The sequence below is a fragment of the Pelobates fuscus genome, chromosome 2, assembly GCF_036172605.1.
Source record: "Pelobates fuscus isolate aPelFus1 chromosome 2, aPelFus1.pri, whole genome shotgun sequence".
Taxonomy (NCBI): Eukaryota; Metazoa; Chordata; class Amphibia; order Anura; family Pelobatidae; genus Pelobates; species Pelobates fuscus.
In genome coordinates, this window is record NC_086318.1 from 16444140 (window position 1) to 16469689 (window position 25550).

The window sequence follows — 25550 nt, forward strand, 5'->3', positions numbered from 1 at the left end:
AGCGATCAGCTTGCTGAATAGAGTTGTGGCGAAAGTGACCTCGCCACTGGTTTTTGGAGAGGAATATTTGCCAACCTTTTGCTCTGTGACTATGGCCCCTTTTAATTTGTTTTGGCTGAGAGACCCTATTTGTGGCCATTGGGACTTTAGACAATGGTTCTTCGAACTCCCGAACAGTCGACGTGGCCGCCATTCGACATTGGAACACGCGGTGGCGGCCATCTTGTTCGCATTGACTTAAACCACGAATAGACTTCAAGGGGACTTTGCCGCGAATGCCCTGGAGCTATTTTCGGCATGAAAACCTCGCGGTTCCAGGTCGGTCCTCCAGCGGCACTTAGCCGCCAATCTATGGAACTGTTTTGGGCATGAAATCCCGGGTTCGCCTGGGCAAAATTATGACTTCTATTTAATTTCTGAACCCCTGATCTGATCTGCGTGATTTTCGGATATGTCGCTCACCCAGATCAGAGCTGTCGGGTGATGTAACATTTATGGGGATATGTTGTGTTTTGGGCCACTTATGGTACTTTAGAAAAATGTGCGGTTTTTATTTTTTTCTGCCTGGGGATTATTAAGTTAATGCATTAACTGCCTTAATTATATCACAGGCAGAGGGGAGGGATTGTTTGCTGTATGTGTGTAGGTTTGGAAATGATTGACTGGACAGATCAAACTTTTGCCAAGAATACAATTTCACATCAACAGACTGTTTTCTTCTTCTATGTATGTTGAAGGAAATAGGCATTTGAATCTGGGGACTTTTTAAATACGATGGGTATGCAGCAAACACATTCCCCCAATTTTCCTGCGCAAAGTCGGCATTGTGGCAGTTTCTTTAGTGTAGTGGTTATCACGTTCGCCTCACACACGAAAGGTCCCAGATTCGAAACCTGGCAGAAACATTATTTAATTTTTGCTAAATCTGCTGACGTTAGAAGTCTTCTGAATTGGAAATGCACCTGCTTGACTATGAATCCAAAAATCACGTATACTCGGCAAGACGTAAGCGATCTGTTAGCTGAATTAAGTGGTTATCACGCGAAAGGTCCCCGGTTCGAAACCGGGCAGAAACATTGCTTTTGTTCTGTTTTGGATTCCTTTTTGTTAGAATGCGGCTTTTCGAAGTCTCTTTGCAAATTTCAAGTGCATCTGTTCTTTTTGTCATATTCCCTACAATGGGAGAAGGGTTTTGTGCAAAAATCACCGTCGACAAAAGCAAAACTCATGCTCGCTGTACTTTCAGAGATGGATTTTCTACTAAAAATGCAAGAAAATCATGTTTACTCACATGAGCGATCAGCTTGCTGAATAGAGTTGTGGCGAAAGTGACCTCGCCACTGGTTTTTGGAGAGGAATATTTGCCAACCTTTTGCTCTGTGACTATGGCCCCTTTTAATTAGTTTTGGCTGAGAGACCCTATTTGTGGCCATTGGGACTTTAGACAATGGTTCTTCGAACTCCCGAACAGTCGACGTGGCCGCCATTCGACATTGGAACACGCGGTGGCGGCTATCTTGTTCGCATTGACTTAAACCACGAATAGACTTCAAGGGGACTTTGCCGCGAATGCCCTGGAGCTATTTTCGGCATGAAAACCTCGCGGTTCCAGGTCGGTCCTCCAGCGGCACTTAGCCGCCAATCTATGGAACTGTTTTGGGCATGAAATCCCGGGTTCGCCTGGGCAAAATTATGACTTCTATGAAATTTCTGAACCCCTGATATGATCCGGGTGATTTTCGGATATGTCGCTCACCCAGATCAGAGCTGTCGGGTGATGTAACATTTATGGGATATGTTGTGTTTTGGGCCACTTATGGTACTTTAGAAAAATGTGCGTTTTTTATTTTTGACTGCCTGGGGATAATTAAGTTAATGCATTAACTGCCTTAATTATATCACAGGCAGAGGGGAGGGATTGTTTGCTGTATGTGTGTAGGTTTGGAAATGATTAACTGGACAGATCAAACTTTTGCCAAGAATACAATTTCACATCAACAGACTGTTTTCTTCTTCTATGTATGTTGAAGGAAATAGGCATTTGAATCTGGGGACTTTTTAAATACGATGGGTATGCAGCAAACACATTCCCCCAATTTTCCTGTGCAAAGTCGGAATTGTGGCAGTTTCTGTAGTGTAGTGGTTATCAGGTTCGCCTCACACGCGAAAGGTCCCAGGTTCGAAACCTGGCAGAAACATTATTTAATTTTTGCTAAATCTGCTGACGTTAGAAGTCTTCTGAATTGGAAATTTTCCTGCGCAAAGTCGGCATAGTGGCAGTTTCTGTAGTGTAGTGGTTATCACGTTCGCCTCACACGCGAAAGGTCCCAGGTTCGAAACCTGGCAGAAACATTATTTAATTTTTGCTAAATCTGCTGACGTTAGAAGTCTTCTGAATTGGAAATGCACCTGCTTGACTATGAATCCAAAAATCACGTATACTCGGCAAGACGTAAGCGATCTGTTAGCTGAATAAAGTGGTTTCCAAAAACCTGAAGCTAATGTTGTCTGAGAAAAAGCTAAATTGCACTCATTAAATCAGCATGCGCCATGTGCAAGTACCGAATGCAAGACAGCATTTTCTGTCTTGCAGTCAGTGCTTGCACATGGCGCATGCTACTCCGGTCTCAACATGGAGGTGCACAGCTGTAATTTCTGTAGTGTAGTGGTTATCACGTTCGCCTAACACGCGAAAGGTCCCTGGTTCGAAGCCGGGCAGAAACATTGCTTTTGTTCTGTTTTGGATTCCTTTTTGTTAGAATGCGGCTTTTCGAAGTCTCTTTGCAAATTTCAAGTGCATCTGTTCTTTTTGTCATATTCCCTACAATGGGAGAAGGGTTTTGTGCAAAAATCACCGTCGACAAAAGCAAAACTCATGCTCGCTGTATTTTCAGAGATGGATTTTCTACTAAAAATGCAAGAAAATCATGTTTACTCACATGAGCGATCAGCTTGCTGAATAGAGTTGTGGCGAAAGTGACCTCGCCACTGGTTTTTGGAGAGGAATATTTGCCAACCTTTTGCTCTGTGACTATGGCCCCTTTTAATTTGTTTTGGCTGAGAGACCGTATTTGTGGCCATTGGGACTTTAGACAATGGTTCTTCGAATGGTTCTTCGGAAATGATTGACTGGACAGATCAAACTTTTGCCAAGAATACAATTTCACATCAACAGACTGTTTTCTTCTTCTATGTATGTTGAAGGAAATAGGCATTTGAATCTGGGGACTTTTTAAATACGATGGGTATGCAGCAAACACATTCCCCCAATTTTCCTGCGCAAAGTCGGCATTGTGGCAGTTTCTGTAGTGTAGTGGTTATCACGTTCGCCTCACACGCGAAAGGTCCCAGGTTCGAAACCTGGCAGAAACATTATTTAATTTTTGCTAAATCTGCTGACGTTAGAAGTCTTCTGAATTGGAAATGCACCTGCTTGACTATAAATCCAAAAACCACGTATACTCGGCAAGACGTAAGCGATCTGTTAGCTGAATAAAGTGGTTTCCAAAAACCTGAAGCTAATGTTGTCTGAGAAAAAGCTAAATTGCACTCATTAAATCAGCATGCGCCATGTGCAAGTACCGAATGCAAGACAGCATTTTCTGTCTTGCAGTCAGTGCTTGCACATGGCGCATGCTACTCCGGTCTCAACATGGATGTGCACAGCTGTAGTTTCTGTAGTGTAGTGGTTATCACGTTCGCCTAACACGCGAAAGGTCCCCGGTTCGAAGCCGGGCAGAAACATTGCTTTTGTTCTGTTTTGGATTCCTTTTTGTTAGAATGCGGCTTTTCGAAGTCTCTTTGCAAATTTCAAGTGCATCTGTTCTTTTTGTCATATTCCCTACAATGGGAGAAGGGTTTTGTGCAAAAATCACCGTCGACAAAAGCAAAACTCATGCTCGCTGTATTTTCAGAGATGGATTTTCTACTAAAAATGCAAGAAAATCATGTTTACTCACATGAGCGATCAGCTTGCTGAATAGAGTTGTGGCGAAAGTGACCTCGCCACTGGTTTTTGGAGAGGAATATTTGCCAACCTTTTGCTCTGTGACTATGGCCCCTTTTAATTTGTTTTGGCTGAGAGACCCTATTTGTGGCCATTGGGACTTTAGACAATGGTTCTTCGAACTCCCGAACAGTCGACGTGGCCGCCATTCGACATTGGAACACGCGGTGGCGGCCATCTTGTTCGCATTGACTTAAACCACGAATAGACTTCAAGGGGACTTTGCCGCGAATGCCCTGGAGCTATTTTCGGCATGAAAACCTCGCGGTTCCAGGTCGGTCCTCCAGCGGCACTTAGCCGCCAATCTATGGAACTGTTTTGGGCATGAAATCCCGGGTTCGCCTGGGCAAAATTATGACTTCTATTTAATTTCTGAACCCCTGATCTGATCTGCGTGATTTTCGGATATGTCGCTCACCCAGATCAGAGCTGTCGGGTGATGTAACATTTATGGGGATATGTTGTGTTTTGGGCCACTTATGGTACTTTAGAAAAATGTGCGGTTTTTATTTTTTTCTGCCTGGGGATTATTAAGTTAATGCATTAACTGCCTTAATTATATCACAGGCAGAGGGGAGGGATTGTTTGCTGTATGTGTGTAGGTTTGGAAATGATTGACTGGACAGATCAAACTTTTGCCAAGAATACAATTTCACATCAACAGACTGTTTTCTTCTTCTATGTATGTTGAAGGAAATAGGCATTTGAATCTGGGGACTTTTTAAATACGATGGGTATGCAGCAAACACATTCCCCCAATTTTCCTGCGCAAAGTCGGCATTGTGGCAGTTTCTTTAGTGTAGTGGTTATCACGTTCGCCTCACACACGAAAGGTCCCAGATTCGAAACCTGGCAGAAACATTATTTAATTTTTGCTAAATCTGCTGACGTTAGAAGTCTTCTGAATTGGAAATGCACCTGCTTGACTATGAATCCAAAAATCACGTATACTCGGCAAGACGTAAGCGATCTGTTAGCTGAATTAAGTGGTTATCACGCGAAAGGTCCCCGGTTCGAAACCGGGCAGAAACATTGCTTTTGTTCTGTTTTGGATTCCTTTTTGTTAGAATGCGGCTTTTCGAAGTCTCTTTGCAAATTTCAAGTGCATCTGTTCTTTTTGTCATATTCCCTACAATGGGAGAAGGGTTTTGTGCAAAAATCACCGTCGACAAAAGCAAAACTCATGCTCGCTGTACTTTCAGAGATGGATTTTCTACTAAAAATGCAAGAAAATCATGTTTACTCACATGAGCGATCAGCTTGCTGAATAGAGTTGTGGCGAAAGTGACCTCGCCACTGGTTTTTGGAGAGGAATATTTGCCAACCTTTTGCTCTGTGACTATGGCCCCTTTTAATTAGTTTTGGCTGAGAGACCCTATTTGTGGCCATTGGGACTTTAGACAATGGTTCTTCGAACTCCCGAACAGTCGACGTGGCCGCCATTCGACATTGGAACACGCGGTGGCGGCTATCTTGTTCGCATTGACTTAAACCACGAATAGACTTCAAGGGGACTTTGCCGCGAATGCCCTGGAGCTATTTTCGGCATGAAAACCTCGCGGTTCCAGGTCGGTCCTCCAGCGGCACTTAGCCGCCAATCTATGGAACTGTTTTGGGCATGAAATCCCGGGTTCGCCTGGGCAAAATTATGACTTCTATGAAATTTCTGAACCCCTGATATGATCCGGGTGATTTTCGGATATGTCGCTCACCCAGATCAGAGCTGTCGGGTGATGTAACATTTATGGGATATGTTGTGTTTTGGGCCACTTATGGTACTTTAGAAAAATGTGCGTTTTTTATTTTTGACTGCCTGGGGATAATTAAGTTAATGCATTAACTGCCTTAATTATATCACAGGCAGAGGGGAGGGATTGTTTGCTGTATGTGTGTAGGTTTGGAAATGATTAACTGGACAGATCAAACTTTTGCCAAGAATACAATTTCACATCAACAGACTGTTTTCTTCTTCTATGTATGTTGAAGGAAATAGGCATTTGAATCTGGGGACTTTTTAAATACGATGGGTATGCAGCAAACACATTCCCCCAATTTTCCTGTGCAAAGTCGGAATTGTGGCAGTTTCTGTAGTGTAGTGGTTATCAGGTTCGCCTCACATGCGAAAGGTCCCAGGTTCGAAACCTGGCAGAAACATTATTTAATTTTTGCTAAATCTGCTAACGTTAGAAGTCTTCTGAATTGGAAATTTTCCTGCGCAAAGTCGGCATAGTGGCAGTTTCTGTAGTGTAGTGGTTATCACGTTCGCCTCACACGCGAAAGGTCCCAGGTTCGAAACCTGGCAGAAACATTATTTAATTTTTGCTAAATCTGCTGACGTTAGAAGTCTTCTGAATTGGAAATGCACCTGCTTGACTATGAATCCAAAAATCACGTATACTCGGCAAGACGTAAGCGATCTGTTAGCTGAATAAAGTGGTTTCCAAAAACCTGAAGCTAATGTTGTCTGAGAAAAAGCTAAATTGCACTCATTAAATCAGCATGCGCCATGTGCAAGTACCGAATGCAAGACAGCATTTTCTGTCTTGCAGTCAGTGCTTGCACATGGCGCATGCTACTCCGGTCTCAACATGGAGGTGCACAGCTGTAATTTCTGTAGTGTAGTGGTTATCACGTTCGCCTAACACGCGAAAGGTCCCTGGTTCGAAGCCGGGCAGAAACATTGCTTTTGTTCTGTTTTGGATTCCTTTTTGTTAGAATGCGGCTTTTCGAAGTCTCTTTGCAAATTTCAAGTGCATCTGTTCTTTTTGTCATATTCCCTACAATGGGAGAAGGGTTTTGTGCAAAAATCACCGTCGACAAAAGCAAAACTCATGCTCGCTGTATTTTCAGAGATGGATTTTCTACTAAAAATGCAAGAAAATCATGTTTACTCACATGAGCGATCAGCTTGCTGAATAGAGTTGTGGCGAAAGTGACCTCGCCACTGGTTTTTGGAGAGGAATATTTGCCAACCTTTTGCTCTGTGACTATGGCCCCTTTTAATTTGTTTTGGCTGAGAGACCGTATTTGTGGCCATTGGGACTTTAGACAATGGTTCTTCGAATGGTTCTTCGGAAATGATTGACTGGACAGATCAAACTTTTGCCAAGAATACAATTTCACATCAACAGACTGTTTTCTTCTTCTATGTATGTTGAAGGAAATAGGCATTTGAATCTGGGGACTTTTTAAATACGATGGGTATGCAGCAAACACATTCCCCCAATTTTCCTGCGCAAAGTCGGCATTGTGGCAGTTTCTGTAGTGTAGTGGTTATCACGTTCGCCTCACACGCGAAAGGTCCCAGGTTCGAAACCTGGCAGAAACATTATTTAATTTTTGCTAAATCTGCTGACGTTAGAAGTCTTCTGAATTGGAAATGCACCTGCTTGACTATAAATCCAAAAACCACGTATACTCGGCAAGACGTAAGCGATCTGTTAGCTGAATAAAGTGGTTTCCAAAAACCTGAAGCTAATGTTGTCTGAGAAAAAGCTAAATTGCACTCATTAAATCAGCATGCGCCATGTGCAAGTACCGAATGCAAGACAGCATTTTCTGTCTTGCAGTCAGTGCTTGCACATGGCGCATGCTACTCCGGTCTCAACATGGATGTGCACAGCTGTAGTTTCTGTAGTGTAGTGGTTATCACGTTCGCCTAACACGCGAAAGGTCCCCGGTTCGAAGCCGGGCAGAAACATTGCTTTTGTTCTGTTTTGGATTCCTTTTTGTTAGAATGCGGCTTTTCGAAGTCTCTTTGCAAATTTCAAGTGCATCTGTTCTTTTTGTCATATTCCCTATAATGGGAGAAGGGTTTTGTGCAAAAATCACCGTCGACAAAAGCAAAACTCATGCTCGCTGTATTTTCAGAGATGGATTTTCTACTAAAAATGCAAGAAAATCATGTTTACTCACATGAGCGATCAGCTTGCTGAATAGAGTTGTGGCGAAAGTGACCTCGCCACTGGTTTTTGGAGAGGAATATTTGCCAACCTTTTGCTCTGTGACTATGGCCCCTTTTAATTTGTTTTGGCTGAGAGACCCTATTTGTGGCCATTGGGACTTTAGACAATGGTTCTTCGAACTCCCGAACAGTCGACGTGGCCGCCATTCGACATTGGAACACGCGGTGGCGGCCATCTTGTTCGCATTGACTTAAACCACGAATAGACTTCAAGGGGACTTTGCCGCGAATGCCCTGGAGCTATTTTCGGCATGAAAACCTCGCGGTTCCAGGTCGGTCCTCCAGCGGCACTTAGCCGCCAATCTATGGAACTGTTTTGGGCATGAAATCCCGGGTTCGCCTGGGCAAAATTATGACTTCTATTTAATTTCTGAACCCCTGATCTGATCTGCGTGATTTTCGGATATGTCGCTCACCCAGATCAGAGCTGTCGGGTGATGTAACATTTATGGGGATATGTTGTGTTTTGGGCCACTTATGGTACTTTAGAAAAATGTGCGGTTTTTATTTTTTTCTGCCTGGGGATTATTAAGTTAATGCATTAACTGCCTTAATTATATCACAGGCAGAGGGGAGGGATTGTTTGCTGTATGTGTGTAGGTTTGGAAATGATTGACTGGACAGATCAAACTTTTGCCAAGAATACAATTTCACATCAACAGACTGTTTTCTTCTTCTATGTATGTTGAAGGAAATAGGCATTTGAATCTGGGGACTTTTTAAATACGATGGGTATGCAGCAAACACATTCCCCCAATTTTCCTGCGCAAAGTCGGCATTGTGGCAGTTTCTTTAGTGTAGTGGTTATCACGTTCGCCTCACACACGAAAGGTCCCAGATTCGAAACCTGGCAGAAACATTATTTAATTTTTGCTAAATCTGCTGACGTTAGAAGTCTTCTGAATTGGAAATGCACCTGCTTGACTATGAATCCAAAAATCACGTATACTCGGCAAGACGTAAGCGATCTGTTAGCTGAATTAAGTGGTTATCACGCGAAAGGTCCCCGGTTCGAAACCGGGCAGAAACATTGCTTTTGTTCTGTTTTGGATTCCTTTTTGTTAGAATGCGGCTTTTCGAAGTCTCTTTGCAAATTTCAAGTGCATCTGTTCTTTTTGTCATATTCCCTACAATGGGAGAAGGGTTTTGTGCAAAAATCACCGTCGACAAAAGCAAAACTCATGCTCGCTGTACTTTCAGAGATGGATTTTCTACTAAAAATGCAAGAAAATCATGTTTACTCACATGAGCGATCAGCTTGCTGAATAGAGTTGTGGCGAAAGTGACCTCGCCACTGGTTTTTGGAGAGGAATATTTGCCAACCTTTTGCTCTGTGACTATGGCCCCTTTTAATTAGTTTTGGCTGAGAGACCCTATTTGTGGCCATTGGGACTTTAGACAATGGTTCTTCGAACTCCCGAACAGTCGACGTGGCCGCCATTCGACATTGGAACACGCGGTGGCGGCCATCTTGTTCGCATTGACTTAAACCACGAATAGACTTCAAGGGGACTTTGCCGCGAATGCCCTGGAGCTATTTTCGGCATGAAAACCTCGCGGTTCCAGGTCGGTCCTCCAGCGGCACTTAGCCGCCAATCTATGGAACTGTTTTGGGCATGAAATCCCGGGTTCGCCTGGGCAAAATTATGACTTCTATGAAATTTCTGAACCCCTGATATGATCCGGGTGATTTTCGGATATGTCGCTCACCCAGATCAGAGCTGTCGGGTGATGTAACATTTATGGGATATGTTGTGTTTTGGGCCACTTATGGTACTTTAGAAAAATGTGCGTTTTTTATTTTTGACTGCCTGGGGATAATTAAGTTAATGCATTAACTGCCTTAATTATATCACAGGCAGAGGGGAGGGATTGTTTGCTGTATGTGTGTAGGTTTGGAAATGATTAACTGGACAGATCAAACTTTTGCCAAGAATACAATTTCACATCAACAGACTGTTTTCTTCTTCTATGTATGTTGAAGGAAATAGGCATTTGAATCTGGGGACTTTTTAAATACGATGGGTATGCAGCAAACACATTCCCCCAATTTTCCTGTGCAAAGTCGGCATTGGGGCAGTTTCTGTAGTGTAGTGGTTATCACGTTCGCCTCACACGCGAAAGGTCCCAGGTTCGAAACCTGGCAGAAACATTATTTAATTTTTGCTAAATCTGCTGACGTTAGAAGTCTTCTGAATTGGAAATTTTCCTGCGCAAAGTCGGCATAGTGGCAGTTTCTGTAGTGTAGTGGTTATCACGTTCGCCTCACACGCGAAAGGTCCCAGGTTCGAAACCTGGCAGAAACATTATTTAATTTTTGCTAAATCTGCTGACGTTAGAAGTCTTCTGAATTGGAAATGCACCTGCTTGACTATGAATCCAAAAATCACGTATACTCGGCAAGACGTAAGCGATCTGTTAGCTGAATAAAGTGGTTTCCAAAAACCTGAAGCTAATGTTGTCTGAGAAAAAGCTAAATTGCACTCATTAAATCAGCATGCGCCATGTGCAAGTACCGAATGCAAGACAGCATTTTCTGTCTTGCAGTCAGTGCTTGCACATGGCGCATGCTACTCCGGTCTCAACATGGATGTGCACAGCTGTAGTTTCTGTAGTGTAGTGGTTATCACGTTCGCCTAACACGCGAAAGGTCCCTGGTTCGAAGCCGGGCAGAACCATTGCTTTTGTTCTGTTTTGGATTCCTTTTTGTTAGAATGCGGCTTTTCGAAGTCTCTTTGCAAATTTCAAGTGCATCTGTTCTTTTTGTCATATTCCCTACAATGGGAGAAGGGTTTTGTGCAAAAATCACCGTCGACAAAAGCAAAACTCATGCTCGCTGTATTTTCAGAGATGGATTTTCTACTAAAAATGCAAGAAAATCATGTTTACTCACATGAGCGATCAGCTTGCTGAATAGAGTTGTGGCGAAAGTGACCTCGCCACTGGTTTTTGGAGAGGAATATTTGCCAACCTTTTGCTCTGTGACTATGGCCCCTTTTAATTAGTTTTGGCTGAGAGACCCTATTTGTGGCCATTGGGACTTTAGACAATGGTTCTTCGAAATCCCGAACAGTCGACGTGGCCGCCATTCGACATTGGAACACGCGGTGGCGGCCATCTTGTTCGCATTGACTTAAACCACGAATAGACTTCAAGGGGACTTTGCCGCGAATGCCCTGGAGCTATTTTCGGCATGAAAACCTCGCAGTTCCAGGTCGGTCCTCCAGCGGCACTTAGCCGCCAATCTATGGAACTGTTTTGGGCATGAAATCCCGGGTTCGCCTGGGCAAAATTATGACTTCTATGAAATTTCTGAACCCCTGATATGATCCGGGTGATTTTCGGATATGTCGCTCACCCAGATCAGAGCTGTCGGGTGATGTAACATTTATGGGATATGTTGTGTTTTGGGCCACTTATGGTACTTTAGAAAAATGTGCGTTTTTTATTTTTTACTGCCTGGGGATAATTAAGTTAATGCATTAACTGCCTTAATTATATCACAGGCAGAGGGGAGGGATTGTTTGCTGTATGTGTGTAGGTTTGGAAATGATTAACTGGACAGATCAAACTTTTGCCAAGAATACAATTTCACATCAACAGACTGTTTTCTTCTTCTATGTATGTTGAAGGAAATAGGCATTTGAATCTGGGGACTTTTTAAATACGATGGGTATGCAGCAAACACATTCCCCCAATTTTCCTGTGCAAAGTCAGCATTGTGGCAGTTTCTGTAGTGTAGTGGTTATCACGTTCGCCTCACACGCGAAAGGTCCCAGGTTCGAAACCTGGCAGAAACATTATTTAATTTTTGCTAAATCTGCTGACGTTAGAAGTCTTCTGAATTGGAAATGCACCTGCTTGACTATGAATCCAAAAATCACGTATACTCGGCAAGACGTAAGCGATCTGTTAGCTGAATAAAGTGGTTTCCAAAAACCTGAAGCTAATGTTGTCTGAGAAAAAGCTAAATTGCACTCATTAAATCAGCATGCGCCATGTGCAAGTACCGAATGCAAGACAGCATTTTCTGTCTTGCAGTCAGTGCTTGCACATGGCGCATGCTACTCCGGTCTCAACATGGATGTGCACAGCTGTAGTTTCTGTAGTGTAGTGGTTATCACGTTCGCCTAACACGCGAAAGGTCCCTGGTTCGAAGCCGGGCAGAAACATTGCTTTTGTTCTGTTTTGGATTCCTTTTTGTTAGAATGCGGCTTTTCGAAGTCTCTTTGCAAATTTCAAGTGCATCTGTTCTTTTTGTCATATTCCCTACAATGGGAGAAGGGTTTTGTGCAAAAATCACCGTCGACAAAAGCAAAACTCATGCTCGCTGTATTTTCAGAGATGGCTTTTCTACTAAAAATGCAAGAAAATCATGTTTACTCACATGAGCGATCAGCTTGCTGAATAGAGTTGTGGCGAAAGTGACCTCGCCACTGGTTTTTGGAGAGGAATATTTGCCAACCTTTTGCTCTGTGACTATGGCCCCTTTTAATTAGTTTTGGCTGAGAGACCCTATTTGTGGCCATTGGGACTTTAGACAATGGTTCTTCGAACTCCCGAACAGTCGACGTGGCCGCCATTCGACATTGGAACACGCGGTGGCGGCCATCTTGTTCGCATTGACTTAAACCACGAATAGACTTCAAGGGGACTTTGCCGCGAATGCCCTGGAGCTATTTTCGGCATGAAAACCTCGCGGTTCCAGGTCGGTCCTCCAGCGGCACTTAGCCGCCAATCTATGGAACTGTTTTGGGCATGAAATCCCGGGTTCGCCTGGGCAAAATTATGACTTCTATGAAATTTCTGAACCCCTGATATGATCCGGGTGATTTTCGGATATGTCGCTCACCCAGATCAGAGCTGTCGGGTGATGTAACATTTATGGGATATGTTGTGTTTTGGGCCACTTATGGTACTTTAGAAAAATGTGCGTTTTTTATTTTTTACTGCCTGGGGATAATTAAGTTAATGCATTAACTGCCTTAATTATATCACAGGCAGAGGGGAGGGATTGTTTGCTGTATGTGTGTAGGTTTGGAAATGATTAACTGGACAGATCAAACTTTTGCCAAGAATACAATTTCACATCAACAGACTGTTTTCTTCTTCTATGTATGTTGAAGGAAATAGGCATTTGAATCTGGGGACTTTTTAAATACGATGGGTATGCAGCAAACACATTCCCCGAATTTTCCTGTGCAAAGTCGGCATTGTGGCAGTTTCTGTAGTGTAGTGGTTATCACGTTCGCCTCACACGCGAAAGGTCCCAGGTTCGAAACCTGGCAGAAACATTATTTAATTTTTGCTAAATCTGCTGACGTTAGAAGTCTTCTGAATTGGAAATGCACCTGCTTGACTATGAATCCAAAAATCACGTATACTCGGCAAGACGTAAGCGATCTGTTAGCTGAATAAAGTGGTTTCCAAAAACCTGAAGCTAATGTTGTCTGAGAAAAAGCTAAATTGCACTCATTAAATCAGCATGCGCCATGTGCAAGTACCGAATGCAAGACAGCATTTTCTGTCTTGCAGTCAGTGCTTGCACATGGCGCATGCTACTCCGGTCTCAACATGGATGTGCACAGCTGTAGTTTCTGTAGTGTAGTGGTTATCACGTTCGCCTAACACGCGAAAGGTCCCTGGTTCGAAGCCGGGCAGAAACATTGCTTTTGTTCTGTTTTGGATTCCTTTTTGTTAGAATGCGGCTTTTCGAAGTCTATTTGCAAATTTCAAGTGCATCTGTTCTTTTTGTCATATTCCCTACAATGGGAGAAGGGTTTTGTGCAAAAATCACCGTCGACAAAAGCAAAACTCATGCTCGCTGTATTTTCAGAGATGGATTTTCTACTAAAAATGCAAGAAAATCATGTTTACTCACATGAGCGATCAGCTTGCTGAATAGAGTTGTGGCGAAAGTGACCTCGCCACTGGTTTTTGGAGAGGAATATTTGCCAACCTTTTGCTCTGTGACTATGGCCCCTTTTAATTTGTTTTGGCTGAGAGACCGTATTTGTGGCCATTGGGACTTTAGACAATGGTTCTTCGAATGGTTCTTCGGAAATGATTGACTGGACAGATCAAACTTTTGCCAAGAATACAATTTCACATCAACAGACTGTTTTCTTCTTCTATGTATGTTGAAGGAAATAGGCATTTGAATCTGGGGACTTTTTAAATACGATGGGTATGCAGCAAACACATTCCCCCAATTTTCCTGTGCAAAGTCGGCATTGTGGCAGTTTCTGTAGTGTAGTGGTTATCACGTTCGCCTCACACGCGAAAGGTCCCAGGTTCGAAACCTGGCAGAAACATTATTTAATTTTTGCTAAATCTGCTGACGTTAGAAGTCTTCTGAATTGGAAATGCACCTGCTTGACTATGAATCCAAAAATCACGTATACTCGGCAAGACGTAAGCGATCTGTTAGCTGAATAAAGTGGTTTCCAAAAACCTGAAGCCAATGTTGTCTGAGAAAAAGCTGAATTGCACTCATTAAATCAGCATGCGCCATGTACAAGTACCGAATGCAAGACAGCATTTTCTGTCTTGCATTCAGTGCTTGCACATGGCGCATGCTACTCCGGTCTCAACATGGATGTGCACAGCTGTAGTTTCTGTAGTGTAGTAGTTATCACGTTCGCCTAACACGCGAAAGGTCCCCGGTTCGAAACCGGGCAGAAACATTGCTTTTGTTCTGTTTTGGATTCCTTTTTGTTAGAATGCGGCTTTTCGAAGTCTCTTTGCAAATTTCAAGTGCATCTGTTCCTTTTGTCATATTCCCTACAATGGGAGAAGGGTTTTGTGCAAAAATCACCGTCGACAAAAGCAAAACTCATGCTCGCTGTACTTTCAGAGATGGATTTTCTACTAAAAATGCAAGAAAATCATGTTTACTCACATGAGCGATCAGCTTGCTGAATAGAGTTGTGGCGAAAGTGACCTCGCCACTGGTTTTTGGAGAGGAATATTTGCCAACCTTTTGCTCTGTGACTATGGCCCCTTTTAATTTGTTTTGGCTGAGAGACCGTATTTGTGGCCATTGGGACTTTAGACAATGGTTCTTCGAATGGTTCTTCGGAAATGATTGACTGGACAGATCAAACTTTTGCCAAGAATACAATTTCACATCAACAGACTGTTTTCTTCTTCTATGTATGTTGAAGGAAATAGGCATTTGAATCTGGGGACTTTTTAAATACGATGGGTATGCAGCAAACACATTCCCCCAATTTTCCTGCGCAAAGTCGGCATTGTGGCAGTTTCTGTAGTGTAGTGGTTATCACGTTCGCCTCACACGCGAAAGGTCCCAGGTTCGAAACCTGGCAGAAACATTATTTAATTTTTGCTAAATCTGCTGACGTTAGAAGTCTTCTGAATTGGAAATGCACCTGCTTGACTATGAATCCAAAAATCACGTATACTCGGCAAGACGTAAGCGATCTGTTAGCTGAATAAAGTGGTTTCCAAAAACCTGAAGCTAATGTTGTCTGAGAAAAAGCTAAATTGCACTCATTAAATCAGCATGCGCCATGTACAAGTACCGAATGCAAGACAGCATTTTCTGTCTTGCATTCAGTGCTTGCACATGGCGCATGCTACTCCGGTCTCAACATGGATGTGCACAGCTGTAGTTTCTGTAGTGTAGTAGTTATCACGTTCGCCTAACACGCGAAAGGTCCCCGGTTCGAAACCGGGCAGAAACATTGCTTTTGTTCTGTTTTGGATTCCTTTTTGTTAGAATGCGGCTTTTCGAAGTCTCTTTGCAAATTTCAAGTGCATCTGTTCCTTTTGTCATATTCCCTACAATGGGAGAAGGGTTTTGTGCAAAAATCACCGTCGACAAAAGCAAAACTCATGCTCGCTGTACTTTCAGAGATGGATTTTCTACTAAAAATGCAAGAAAATCATGTTTACTCACATGAGCGATCAGCTTGCTGAATAGAGTTGTGGCGAAAGTGACCTCGCCACTGGTTTTTGGAGAGGAATATTTGCCAACCTTTTGCTCTGTGACTATGGCCCCTTTTAATTTGTTTTGGCTGAGAGACCGTATTTGTGGCCATTGGGACTTTAGACAATGGTTCTTCGAATGGTTCTTCGGAAATGATTGACTGGACAGATCAAACTTTTGCCAAGAATACAATTTCACATCAACAGACTGTTTTCTTCTTCTATGTATGTTGAAGGAAATAGGCATTTGAATCTGGGGACTTTTTAAATACGATGGGTATGCAGCAAACACATTCCCCCAATTTTCCTGCGCAAAGTCGGCATTGTGGCAGTTTCTGTAGTGTAGTGGTTATCACGTTCGCCTCACACGCGAAAGGTCCCAGGTTCGAAACCTGGCAGAAACATTATTTAATTTTTGCTAAATCTGCTGACGTTAGAAGTCTTCTGAATTGGAAATGCACCTGCTTGACTATGAATCCAAAAATCACGTATACTCGGCAAGACGTAAGCGATCTGTTAGCTGAATAAAGTGGTTTCCAAAAACCTGAAGCTAATGTTGTCTGAGAAAAAGCTAAATTGCACTCATTAAATCAGCATGCGCCATGTGCAAGTACCGAATGCAAGACAGCATTTTCTGTCTTGCAGTCAGTGCTTGCACATGGCGCATGCTACTCCGGTCTCAACATGGATGTGCACAGCTGTAGTTTCTGTAGTGTAGTGGTTATCACGTTCGCCTAACACGCCAAAGGTCCCCGGTTCGAAGCCGGGCAGAAACATTGCTTTTGTTCTGTTTTGGATTCCTTTTTGTTAGAATGCGGCTTTTCGAAGTCTTTTTGCAAATTTCAAGTGCATCTGTTCTTTTTGTCATATTCCCTACAATGGGAGAAGGGTTTTGTGCAAAAATCACCGTCGACAAAAGCAAAACTCATGCTCGCTGTATTTTCAGAGATGGATTTTCTACTAAAAATGCAAGAAAATCATGTTTACTCACATGAGCGATCAGCTTGCTGAATAGAGTTGTGGCGAAAGTGACCTCGCCACTGGTTTTTGGAGAGGAATATTTGCCAACCTTTTGCTCTGTGACTATGGCCCCTTTTAATTTGTTTTGGCTGAGAGACCCTATTTGTGGCCATTGGGACTTTAGACAATGGTTCTTCGAACTCCAGAACAGTCGACGTGGCCGCCATTCGACATTGGAACACGCGGTGGCGGCCATCTTGTTCGCATTGACTTAAACCACGAATAGACTTCAAGGGGACTTTGCCGCGAATGCCCTGGAGCTATTTTCGGCATGAAAACCTTGCGGTTCCAGGTCGGTCCTCCAGCGGCACTTAGCCGCCAATCTATGGAACTGTTTTGGGCATGAAATCCCGGGTTCGCCTGGGCAAAATTATGACTTCTATGAAATTTCTGAACCCCTGATCTGTTCTGGGTGATTTTCGAATATGTCGCTCACCCAGATCAGAGCTGTCGGGTGATGTAACATTTTTGTGGATATGTTGTGTTTTGGGCCACTTATGGTACTTTAGAAAAATGTGCGTTTTTTATTTTTTTTCTGCCTGGGGATAATTAAGTTAATGCATTAACTGCCTTAATTATTTCACAGGCAGAGGGGAGGGATTGTTTACTGTATGTGTGTAGGTTTGGAAATGATTGACTGGACAGATCAAACTTTTGCCAAGAATACAATTTCACATCAACAGACTGTTTTCTTCTTCTATGTATGTTGAAGGAAATAGGCATTTGAATCTGGGGACTTTTTAAATACGATGGGTATGCAGCAAACACATTCCCCCAATTTTCCTGTGCAAAGTCGGCATTGTGGCAGTTTCTGTAGTGTAGTGGTTATCACGTTCGCCTCACACGCGAAAGGTCCCAGGTTCGAAACCTGGCAGAAACATTATTTAATTTTTGCTAAATCTGCTGACGTTAGAAGTCTTCTGAATTGGAAATGCACCTGCTTGACTATGAATCCAAAAATCACGTATACTCGGCAAGACGTAAGCGATCTGTTAGCTGAATAAAGTGGTTATCACGCGAAAGGTCCCCGGTTCGAAACCGGGCAGAAACATTGCTTTTGTTCTGTTTTGGATTCCTTTTTGTTAGAATGCGGCTTTTCGAAGTGTCTTTGCAAATTTCAAGTGCATCTGTTTTTTTTGTCATATTCCCTACAATGGGAGAAGGGTTTTGTGCAAAAATCACCGTCAACAAAAGCAAAACTCATGCTCGCTGTACTTTCAGAGATGGATTTTCTACTAAAAATGCAAGAAAATCATGTTTACTCACATGAGCGATCAGCTTGCTGAATAGAGTTGTGGCGAAAGTGACCTCGCCACTGGTTTTTGGAGAGGAATATTTGCCAACCTTTTGCTCTGTGACTATGGCCCCTTTTAATTTGTTTTGGCTGAGAGACCCTATTTGTGGCCATTGGGACTTTAGACAATGGTTCTTCGAACTCCCGAACAGTCGACGTGGCCGCCATTCGACATTGGAACACGCGGTGGCGGCCATCTTGTTCGCATTGACTTAAACCACGAATAGACTTCAAGGGGACTTTGCCGTGAATGCCCTGGAGCTATTTTCGGCATGAAAACCTTGCGGTTCCAGGTCGGTCCTCCAGCGGCACTTAGCCGCCAATCTATGGAACTGTTTTGGGCATGAAATCCCGGGTTCGCCTGGGCAAAATTATGACTTCTATGAAATTTCTGAACCCCTGATCTGATCTGGGTGATTTTCGGATATGTCGCTCACCCAGATCAGAGCTGTCGGGTGATGTAACATTTATGGGGATATGTTGTGTTTTTTTTAAATATGATGGGTATGCAGCACATTCCCCCAATTTTCCTGCGCAAAGTAGGCATTGTGGCAGTTTCTGTAGTGTAGTGGTTATCACGTTCGCCTCACACGCGAAAGGTCCCAGGTTCGAAACCTGGCAGAAACATTATTTATTTTTTGCTAAATCTGCTGACGTTAGAAGTCTTCTGAATTGGAAATGCACCTGCTTGACTATGAATCCAAAAATCACGTATACTCGGCAAGACGTAAGCGATCTGTTAGCTGAATAAAGTGGTTTCCAAAAACCTGAAGCTAATGTTGTCTGAGAAAAAGCTGAATTGCACTCATTAAATCAGCATGCGCCATGTGCAAGTACCGAATGCAAGACAGCATTTTCTGTCTTGCATTCAGTGCTTGCACAAGGCGCATGCTACTCCGGTCTCAACAGGGATGTGCACAGCTGTAGTTTCTGTAGTGTAGTGGTTATCACGTTCGCCTAACACGCGAAATGTCCCCGGTTCGAAACCGGGCAGAAACATTGCTTTCGGTCCGTTTTGGATTCCTTTTTGTTAGAATGCGGCTTTTCAAAGTCTCTTTGCAAATTTCAAGTGCATCTGTTCTTTTTGTCATATTCCCTACAATGGGAGAAGGGTTTTGTGCAAAAATCACCGTCGACAAAAGCAAAACTCATGCTCGCTGTACTTTCAGAGATGGATTCTCTACTAAAAATGCAAGAAAATAATGTTTACTCACATGAGCGATCAGCTTGCTGAATAGAGTTGTGGCGAAAGTGACCTCGCCACTGCTTTTTTGAGAGGAATATTTGCCAACCTTTTGCTCTGTGACTATGGCCCCTTTTAATTTGTTTTGGCTGAGAGACCCTATTTGTGGCCATTGGGACTTTAGACAATGGTTCTTCGAACTCCCGAACAGTCGACGTGGCCGCCTTTCGACATTGGAACCCGCGGTGGCGGCCATCTTGTTCGCATTGACTTAAACCACGAATAGACTTCAAGGGGACTTTGCCGCGAATGCCCTGGAGCTATTTTTGGCATGAAAACCTCGCGGTTCCAGCTCGGTCCTCCAGCGGCACTTAGCCGCCAATCTATGGAACTGTTTTGGGCATGAAATCCCGGGTTCGCCTGGGCAAAATTATGACTTCTATGAAATTTCTGAACCCCTGATCTGATCTGGGTGATTTTCGGATATGTCGCTCACCCAGATCAGAGCTGTCGGGTGATGTAACATTTTTGTGGATATGTTGTGTTTTGGGCACTTATGGTACTTTAGAAAAATGTGCGTTTTTTATTTTTTTTCTGCCTGGGGATAATTAAGTTAATGCATTAACTGCCTTAATTATATCACAGGCAGAGGGGAGGGATTGTTTACTGTATGTGTGTAGGTTTGGAAATGATTGACTGGACAGATCAAACTTTTGCCAAGAATACAATTTCACATCAACAGACTGTTTTCTTCATCTATGTATGTTGAAGGAAATAGGCATTTGAATCTGGGGACTTTTTAAATACGATGGGTATGCAGCAAACACATTCCCCCAATTTTCCTGTGCAAAGTCGGCATTGTGGCAGTTTCTGTAGTGTAGTGGTTATCACGTTCGCCTCACACGCGAAAGGTCCCAGGTTCGAAACCTGGCAGAAACATTATTTAATTTTTGCTAAATCTGCTGACGTTAGAAGTCTTCTGAATTGGAAATGCACCTTCTTGACTATGAATCCAAAAATCACGTATACTCGGCAAGACGTAAGCGATCTGTTAGCTGAATAAAGTGGTTTCCAAAAACCTGAAGCCAATGTTGTCTGAGAAAAAGCTGAATTGCACTCATTAAATCAGCATGCGCCATGTGCAAGTACCGAATGCAAGACAGCATTTTCTGTCTTGCATTCAGTGCTTGCACATGGCGCATGCTACTCCGGTCTCAACATGGATGTGCACAGCTGTAGTTTCTGTAGTGTAGTGGTTATCACGTTCGCGTAACACGCGAAAGGTCCCCGGATCGAAACTGGGCAGAAACATTGCTTTTGTTCTGTTTTGGATTCCTTTTTGTTAGAATGCGGCTTTTCGAAGTCTCTTTGCAAATTTCAAGTGCATCTGTTGCTTTTGTCATATTCCCTACAATGGGAGAAGGGTTTTGTGCAAAAATCACCGTCGACAAAAGCAAAACTCATGCTCGCTGTACTTTCAGAGATGGATTTTCTACTAAAAATGCAAGAAAATCATGTTTACTCACATGAGCGATCAGCTTGCTGAATAGAGTTGTGGCGAAAGTGACCTCGCCACTGGTTTTTGGAGAGGAATATTTGCCAACCTTTTGCTCTGTGACTATGGCCCCTTTTAATTTGTTTTGGCTGAGAGACCCTATTTGTGGCCATTGGAACTTTAGACAATGGTTCTTCGAACTCCCGAACAGTCGACGTGGCCGCCATTCGACATTGGAACACGCGGTGGCGGCCATCTTGTTCGCATTGACTTAAACCACGAATAGAATTCAAGGGGACTTTGCCGCGAATGCCCTGGAGCTATTTTCGGCATGAAAACCTCGCGGTTCCAGGTCGGTCCTCCAGCGGCACTTAGCCGCCAATCTATGGAACTGTTTTGGGCATGAAATCCTGGGTTCGCCTGGGCAAAATTATGACTTCTATGAAATTTCTGAACCCCTGATCTGATCTGGGTGATTTTCGGATATGTCGCTCACCCAGATCAGAGCTGTCGGGTGATGTAACATTTATGGGGATATGTTGTGTTTTGGGCCACTTATGGTACTTTAGAAAAATGTGCGTTTTTTATTTTTTTCTGCCTGGGGATAATTAAGTTAATGCATTAACTGCCTTAATTATATCACAGGCAGAGGGGAGGGATTGTTTGTTGTATGTGTGTAGGTTTGGAAATGATTGACTGGACAGATCAAACTTTTGCCAAGAATACAATTTCACATCAACAGACTGTTTTCTTCTTCTATGTATGTTGAAGGAAATAGGCATTTGAATCTGGGGACTTTTTAAATACGATGGGTATGCAGCAAACACATTCCCCCAATTTTCCTGTGCAAAATCGGCATTATGGCAGTTTCTGTAGTGTAGTGGTTATCACGTTCGCCTCACACGCGAAAGGTCCCAGGTTCGAAACCTGGCAGAAACATTATTTAATTTTTGCTAAATCTGCTGACGTTAGAAGTCTTCTGAATTGGAAATGCACCTGCTTGACTATGAATCCAAAAATCACGTATACTCGGCAAGACGTAAGCGATCTGTTAGCTGAATGAAGTGGTTTCCAAAAATCTGAAGCTAATGTTGTCTGAGAAAAAGCTGAATTGCACTCATTAAATCAGCATTCGCCATGTGCAAGTACCGAATGCAAGACAGCATTTTCTGTCTTGCATTCAGTGCTTGCACATGGCGCATGCTACTCCGGTCTCAACAGGGATGTGCACAGCTGTAGTTTCTGTAGTGTAGTGGTTATCATGTTCACCTAACACGCGAAAGGTCCCCGTTTCGAAACCAGGCAGAAACATTGCTTTCGTTCAGTTTTGGATTCCTTTTTGTTAGAATGCGGCTTTTCGAAGTCTCTTTGCAAATTTCAAGTGCATCTGTTCTTTTTGTCATATTCCCTACAATGGGAGAAGGGTTTTGTGCAAAAATCATCGTTGACAAAAGCAAAACTCATGCTCGCTGTACTTTCAGAGATTGATTTTCTACTAAAAATGCAAGAAAATCATGTTTACTCACATGAGCGATCAGCTTGCTGAATAGAGTTGTGACGAAAGTGACCTCGCCACTGGTTTTTGGAGAGGAATATTTGCCAACCTTTTGCTCTGTGACTATGGCCCCTTTTAATTTGTTTTGGCTGAGAGACCCTATTTGTGGCCATTGGAACTTTAGACAATGGTTCTTCGAACTCCCGAACAGTCGACGTGGCCGCCATTCGACATTGGAACACGCGGTGGCGGCCATCTTGTTCGCATTGACTTAAACCACGAATAGACTTCAAGGGGACTTTGCCGCGAATGCCCTGGAGCTATTTTCGGCATGAAAACCTCGCGGTTCCAGGTCGGTCCTCCAGCGGCACTTAGCCGCCAATCTATGGAACTGTTTTGGGCATGAAATCCTGGGTTCGCCTGGGCAAAATTATGACTTCTATGAAATTTCTGAACCCCTGATCTGATCTGGGTGATTTTCGGATATGTCGCTCACCCAGATCAGAGCTGTCGGGTGATGTAACATTTATGGGGATATGTTGTGTTTTGGGCCACTTATGGTACTTTAGAAAAATGTGCGTTTTTTATTTTTTTCTGCCTGGGGATAATTAAGTTAATGCATTAACTGCCTTAATTATATCACAGGCAGAGGGGAGGGATTGTTTGTTGTATGTGTGTAGGTTTGGAAATGATTGACTGGACAGATCAAACTTTTGCCAAGAATACAATTTCACATCAACAGACTGTTTTCTTCTTCTATGTATGTTGAAGGAAATAGGCATTTGAATCTGGGGACTTTTTAAATACGATGGGTATGCAGCAAACACATTCCCCCAATTTTCCTGTGCAAAATCGGCATTATGGCAGTTTCTGTAGTGTAGTGGTTATCACGTTCGCCTCACACGCGAAAGGTCCCAGGTTCGAAACCTGGCAGAAACATTATTTAATTTTTGCTAAATCTGCTGACGTTAGAAGTCTTCTGAATTGGAAATGCACCTGCTTGACTATGAATCCAAAAATCACGTATACTCGGCAAGACGTAAGCGATCTGTTAGCTGAATGAAGTGGTTTCCAAAAATCTGAAGCTAATGTTGTCTGAGAAAAAGCTGAATTGCACTCATTAAATCAGCATTCGCCATGTGCAAGTACCGAATGCAAGACAGCATTTTCTGTCTTGCATTCAGTGCTTGCACATGGCGCATGCTACTCCGGTCTCAACAGGGATGTGCACAGCTGTAGTTTCTGTAGTGTAGTGGTTATCATGTTCACCTAACACGCGAAAGGTCCCCGTTTCGAAACCAGGCAGAAACATTGCTTTCGTTCAGTTTTGGATTCCTTTTTGTTAGAATGCGGCTTTTCGAAGTCTCTTTGCAAATTTCAAGTGCATCTGTTCTTTTTGTCATATTCCCTACAATGGGAGAAGGGTTTTGTGCAAAAATCATCGTTGACAAAAGCAAAACTCATGCTCGCTGTACTTTCAGAGATTGATTTTCTACTAAAAATGCAAGAAAATCATGTTTACTCACATGAGCGATCAGCTTGCTGAATAGAGTTGTGACGAAAGTGACCTCGCCACTGGTTTTTGGAGAGGAATATTTGCCAACCTTTTGCTCTGTGACTATGGCCCCTTTTAATTTGTTTTGGCTGAGAGACCCTATTTGTGGCCATTGGAACTTTAGACAATGGTTCTTCGAACTCCCGAACAGTCGACGTGGCCGCCATTCGACATTGGAACACGCGGTGGCGGCCATCTTGTTCGCATTGACTTAAACCACGAATAGACTTCAAGGGGACTTTGCCGCGAATGCCCTGGAGCTATTTTCGGCATGAAAACCTCGCGGTTCCAGGTCGGTCCTCCAGCGGCACTTAGCCGCCAATCTATGGAACTGTTTTGGGCATGAAATCCCGGGTTCGCCTGGGCAAAATTATGACTTCTATGAAATTTCTGAACCCCTGATCTGATCTGGGTGATTTTCGGATATGTCGCTCACCCAGATCAGAGCTGTCGGGTGATGTAACATTTATGGGGATATGTTGTGTTTTGGGCCACTTATGGTACTTTAGAAAAATGTGCGTTTTTTATTTTTTTCTGCCTGGGGATAATTAAGTTAATGCATTAACTGCCTTAATTATATCACAGGCAGAGGGGAGGGATTGTTTGTTGTATGTGTGTAGGTTTGGAAATGATTGACTGGACAGATCAAACTTTTGCCAAGAATACAATTTCACATCAACAGACTGTTTTCTTCTTCTATGTATGTTGAAGGAAATAGGCATTTGAATCTGGGGACTTTTTAAATACGATGGGTATGCAGCAAACACATTCCCCCAATTTTCCTGTGCAAAATCGGCATTATGGCAGTTTCTGTAGTGTAGTGGTTATCACGTTCGCCTCACACGCGAAAGGTCCCAGGTTCGAAACCTGGCAGAAACATTATTTAATTTTTGCTAAATCTGCTGACGTTAGAAGTCTTCTGAATTGGAAATGCACCTGCTTGACTATGAATCCAAAAATCACGTATACTCGGCAAGACGTAAGCGATCTGTTAGCTGAATGAAGTGGTTTCCAAAAATCTGAAGCTAATGTTGTCTGAGAAAAAGCTGAATTGCACTCATTAAATCAGCATTCGCCATGTGCAAGTACCGAATGCAAGACAGCATTTTCTGTCTTGCATTCAGTGCTTGCACATGGCGTATGCTACTCCGGTCTCAACATGGATCTGCACAGCTGTAGTTTCTGTAGTGTAGTGGTTATCACGTTCACCTAACACGCGAAAGGTCCCCGGTTCGAAACCGGGCAGAAACATTGCTTTCGGTCCGTTTTGGATTCCTTTTTGTTAGAATGCGGCTTTTCAAAGTCTCTTTGCAAATTTCAAGTGCATCTGTTCTTTTTGTCATATTCCCTACAATGGGAGAAGGGTTTTGTGCAAAAATCACTGTCGACAAAAGCAAAACTCATGCTCGCTGTACTTTCAGAGATGGATTCTCTACTAAAAATGCAAGAAAATAATGTTTACTCACATGAGCGATAAGCTTGCTGAATAGAGTTGTGGTGAAAGTGACCTCGCCACTGCTTTTTTGAGAGGAATATTTGCCAACCTTTTGCTCTGTGACTATGGCCCCTTTTAATTTGTTTTGGCTGA

At 43.1% G+C, this 25550-nt stretch overlaps 29 non-coding genes across 29 annotated transcripts; all 29 read left to right on the forward strand.

Moving 5' to 3' along the window:
- The first annotated feature begins 2279 nt into the window (after window positions 1-2279).
- On the forward strand, window positions 2280-2352 carry TRNAV-CAC (transfer RNA valine (anticodon CAC)). The gene has a single exon. It is a non-coding gene; the product is annotated as a tRNA-Val (tRNA).
- Window positions 2353-2651: 299 nt separating this feature from the next.
- On the forward strand, window positions 2652-2724 carry TRNAV-AAC (transfer RNA valine (anticodon AAC)). Its single transcript has one exon. It is a non-coding gene; the product is annotated as a tRNA-Val (tRNA).
- Window positions 2725-3299: 575 nt separating this feature from the next.
- On the forward strand, window positions 3300-3372 carry TRNAV-CAC (transfer RNA valine (anticodon CAC)). The gene has a single exon. It is a non-coding gene; the product is annotated as a tRNA-Val (tRNA).
- Window positions 3373-3671: 299 nt separating this feature from the next.
- Window positions 3672-3744, forward strand: TRNAV-AAC (transfer RNA valine (anticodon AAC)). Its single transcript has one exon. It is a non-coding gene; the product is annotated as a tRNA-Val (tRNA).
- A 2497-nt stretch (window positions 3745-6241) lies between these two features.
- Window positions 6242-6314, forward strand: TRNAV-CAC (transfer RNA valine (anticodon CAC)). Its single transcript has one exon. It is a non-coding gene; the product is annotated as a tRNA-Val (tRNA).
- A 299-nt stretch (window positions 6315-6613) lies between these two features.
- On the forward strand, window positions 6614-6686 carry TRNAV-AAC (transfer RNA valine (anticodon AAC)). The gene has a single exon. It is a non-coding gene; the product is annotated as a tRNA-Val (tRNA).
- A 575-nt stretch (window positions 6687-7261) lies between these two features.
- On the forward strand, window positions 7262-7334 carry TRNAV-CAC (transfer RNA valine (anticodon CAC)). Its single transcript has one exon. It is a non-coding gene; the product is annotated as a tRNA-Val (tRNA).
- A 299-nt stretch (window positions 7335-7633) lies between these two features.
- On the forward strand, window positions 7634-7706 carry TRNAV-AAC (transfer RNA valine (anticodon AAC)). Its single transcript has one exon. It is a non-coding gene; the product is annotated as a tRNA-Val (tRNA).
- Window positions 7707-10049: 2343 nt separating this feature from the next.
- On the forward strand, window positions 10050-10122 carry TRNAV-CAC (transfer RNA valine (anticodon CAC)). The gene has a single exon. It is a non-coding gene; the product is annotated as a tRNA-Val (tRNA).
- Window positions 10123-10203: 81 nt separating this feature from the next.
- TRNAV-CAC (transfer RNA valine (anticodon CAC)) lies at window positions 10204-10276 on the forward strand. Its single transcript has one exon. It is a non-coding gene; the product is annotated as a tRNA-Val (tRNA).
- A 299-nt stretch (window positions 10277-10575) lies between these two features.
- On the forward strand, window positions 10576-10648 carry TRNAV-AAC (transfer RNA valine (anticodon AAC)). Its single transcript has one exon. It is a non-coding gene; the product is annotated as a tRNA-Val (tRNA).
- A 1049-nt stretch (window positions 10649-11697) lies between these two features.
- TRNAV-CAC (transfer RNA valine (anticodon CAC)) lies at window positions 11698-11770 on the forward strand. Its single transcript has one exon. It is a non-coding gene; the product is annotated as a tRNA-Val (tRNA).
- Window positions 11771-12069: 299 nt separating this feature from the next.
- Window positions 12070-12142, forward strand: TRNAV-AAC (transfer RNA valine (anticodon AAC)). Its single transcript has one exon. It is a non-coding gene; the product is annotated as a tRNA-Val (tRNA).
- Window positions 12143-13191: 1049 nt separating this feature from the next.
- Window positions 13192-13264, forward strand: TRNAV-CAC (transfer RNA valine (anticodon CAC)). The gene has a single exon. It is a non-coding gene; the product is annotated as a tRNA-Val (tRNA).
- Window positions 13265-13563: 299 nt separating this feature from the next.
- TRNAV-AAC (transfer RNA valine (anticodon AAC)) lies at window positions 13564-13636 on the forward strand. Its single transcript has one exon. It is a non-coding gene; the product is annotated as a tRNA-Val (tRNA).
- Window positions 13637-14211: 575 nt separating this feature from the next.
- On the forward strand, window positions 14212-14284 carry TRNAV-CAC (transfer RNA valine (anticodon CAC)). The gene has a single exon. It is a non-coding gene; the product is annotated as a tRNA-Val (tRNA).
- A 299-nt stretch (window positions 14285-14583) lies between these two features.
- TRNAV-AAC (transfer RNA valine (anticodon AAC)) lies at window positions 14584-14656 on the forward strand. Its single transcript has one exon. It is a non-coding gene; the product is annotated as a tRNA-Val (tRNA).
- Window positions 14657-15231: 575 nt separating this feature from the next.
- Window positions 15232-15304, forward strand: TRNAV-CAC (transfer RNA valine (anticodon CAC)). The gene has a single exon. It is a non-coding gene; the product is annotated as a tRNA-Val (tRNA).
- A 299-nt stretch (window positions 15305-15603) lies between these two features.
- TRNAV-AAC (transfer RNA valine (anticodon AAC)) lies at window positions 15604-15676 on the forward strand. The gene has a single exon. It is a non-coding gene; the product is annotated as a tRNA-Val (tRNA).
- A 575-nt stretch (window positions 15677-16251) lies between these two features.
- On the forward strand, window positions 16252-16324 carry TRNAV-CAC (transfer RNA valine (anticodon CAC)). The gene has a single exon. It is a non-coding gene; the product is annotated as a tRNA-Val (tRNA).
- A 299-nt stretch (window positions 16325-16623) lies between these two features.
- Window positions 16624-16696, forward strand: TRNAV-AAC (transfer RNA valine (anticodon AAC)). Its single transcript has one exon. It is a non-coding gene; the product is annotated as a tRNA-Val (tRNA).
- Window positions 16697-17747: 1051 nt separating this feature from the next.
- On the forward strand, window positions 17748-17820 carry TRNAV-CAC (transfer RNA valine (anticodon CAC)). The gene has a single exon. It is a non-coding gene; the product is annotated as a tRNA-Val (tRNA).
- A 968-nt stretch (window positions 17821-18788) lies between these two features.
- Window positions 18789-18861, forward strand: TRNAV-CAC (transfer RNA valine (anticodon CAC)). The gene has a single exon. It is a non-coding gene; the product is annotated as a tRNA-Val (tRNA).
- Window positions 18862-19160: 299 nt separating this feature from the next.
- On the forward strand, window positions 19161-19233 carry TRNAV-AAC (transfer RNA valine (anticodon AAC)). Its single transcript has one exon. It is a non-coding gene; the product is annotated as a tRNA-Val (tRNA).
- Window positions 19234-20283: 1050 nt separating this feature from the next.
- On the forward strand, window positions 20284-20356 carry TRNAV-CAC (transfer RNA valine (anticodon CAC)). The gene has a single exon. It is a non-coding gene; the product is annotated as a tRNA-Val (tRNA).
- A 1422-nt stretch (window positions 20357-21778) lies between these two features.
- TRNAV-CAC (transfer RNA valine (anticodon CAC)) lies at window positions 21779-21851 on the forward strand. The gene has a single exon. It is a non-coding gene; the product is annotated as a tRNA-Val (tRNA).
- Window positions 21852-23273: 1422 nt separating this feature from the next.
- On the forward strand, window positions 23274-23346 carry TRNAV-CAC (transfer RNA valine (anticodon CAC)). The gene has a single exon. It is a non-coding gene; the product is annotated as a tRNA-Val (tRNA).
- Window positions 23347-24768: 1422 nt separating this feature from the next.
- TRNAV-CAC (transfer RNA valine (anticodon CAC)) lies at window positions 24769-24841 on the forward strand. The gene has a single exon. It is a non-coding gene; the product is annotated as a tRNA-Val (tRNA).
- Window positions 24842-25140: 299 nt separating this feature from the next.
- TRNAV-AAC (transfer RNA valine (anticodon AAC)) lies at window positions 25141-25213 on the forward strand. The gene has a single exon. It is a non-coding gene; the product is annotated as a tRNA-Val (tRNA).
- The last annotated feature ends 337 nt before the right edge of the window (window positions 25214-25550 follow it).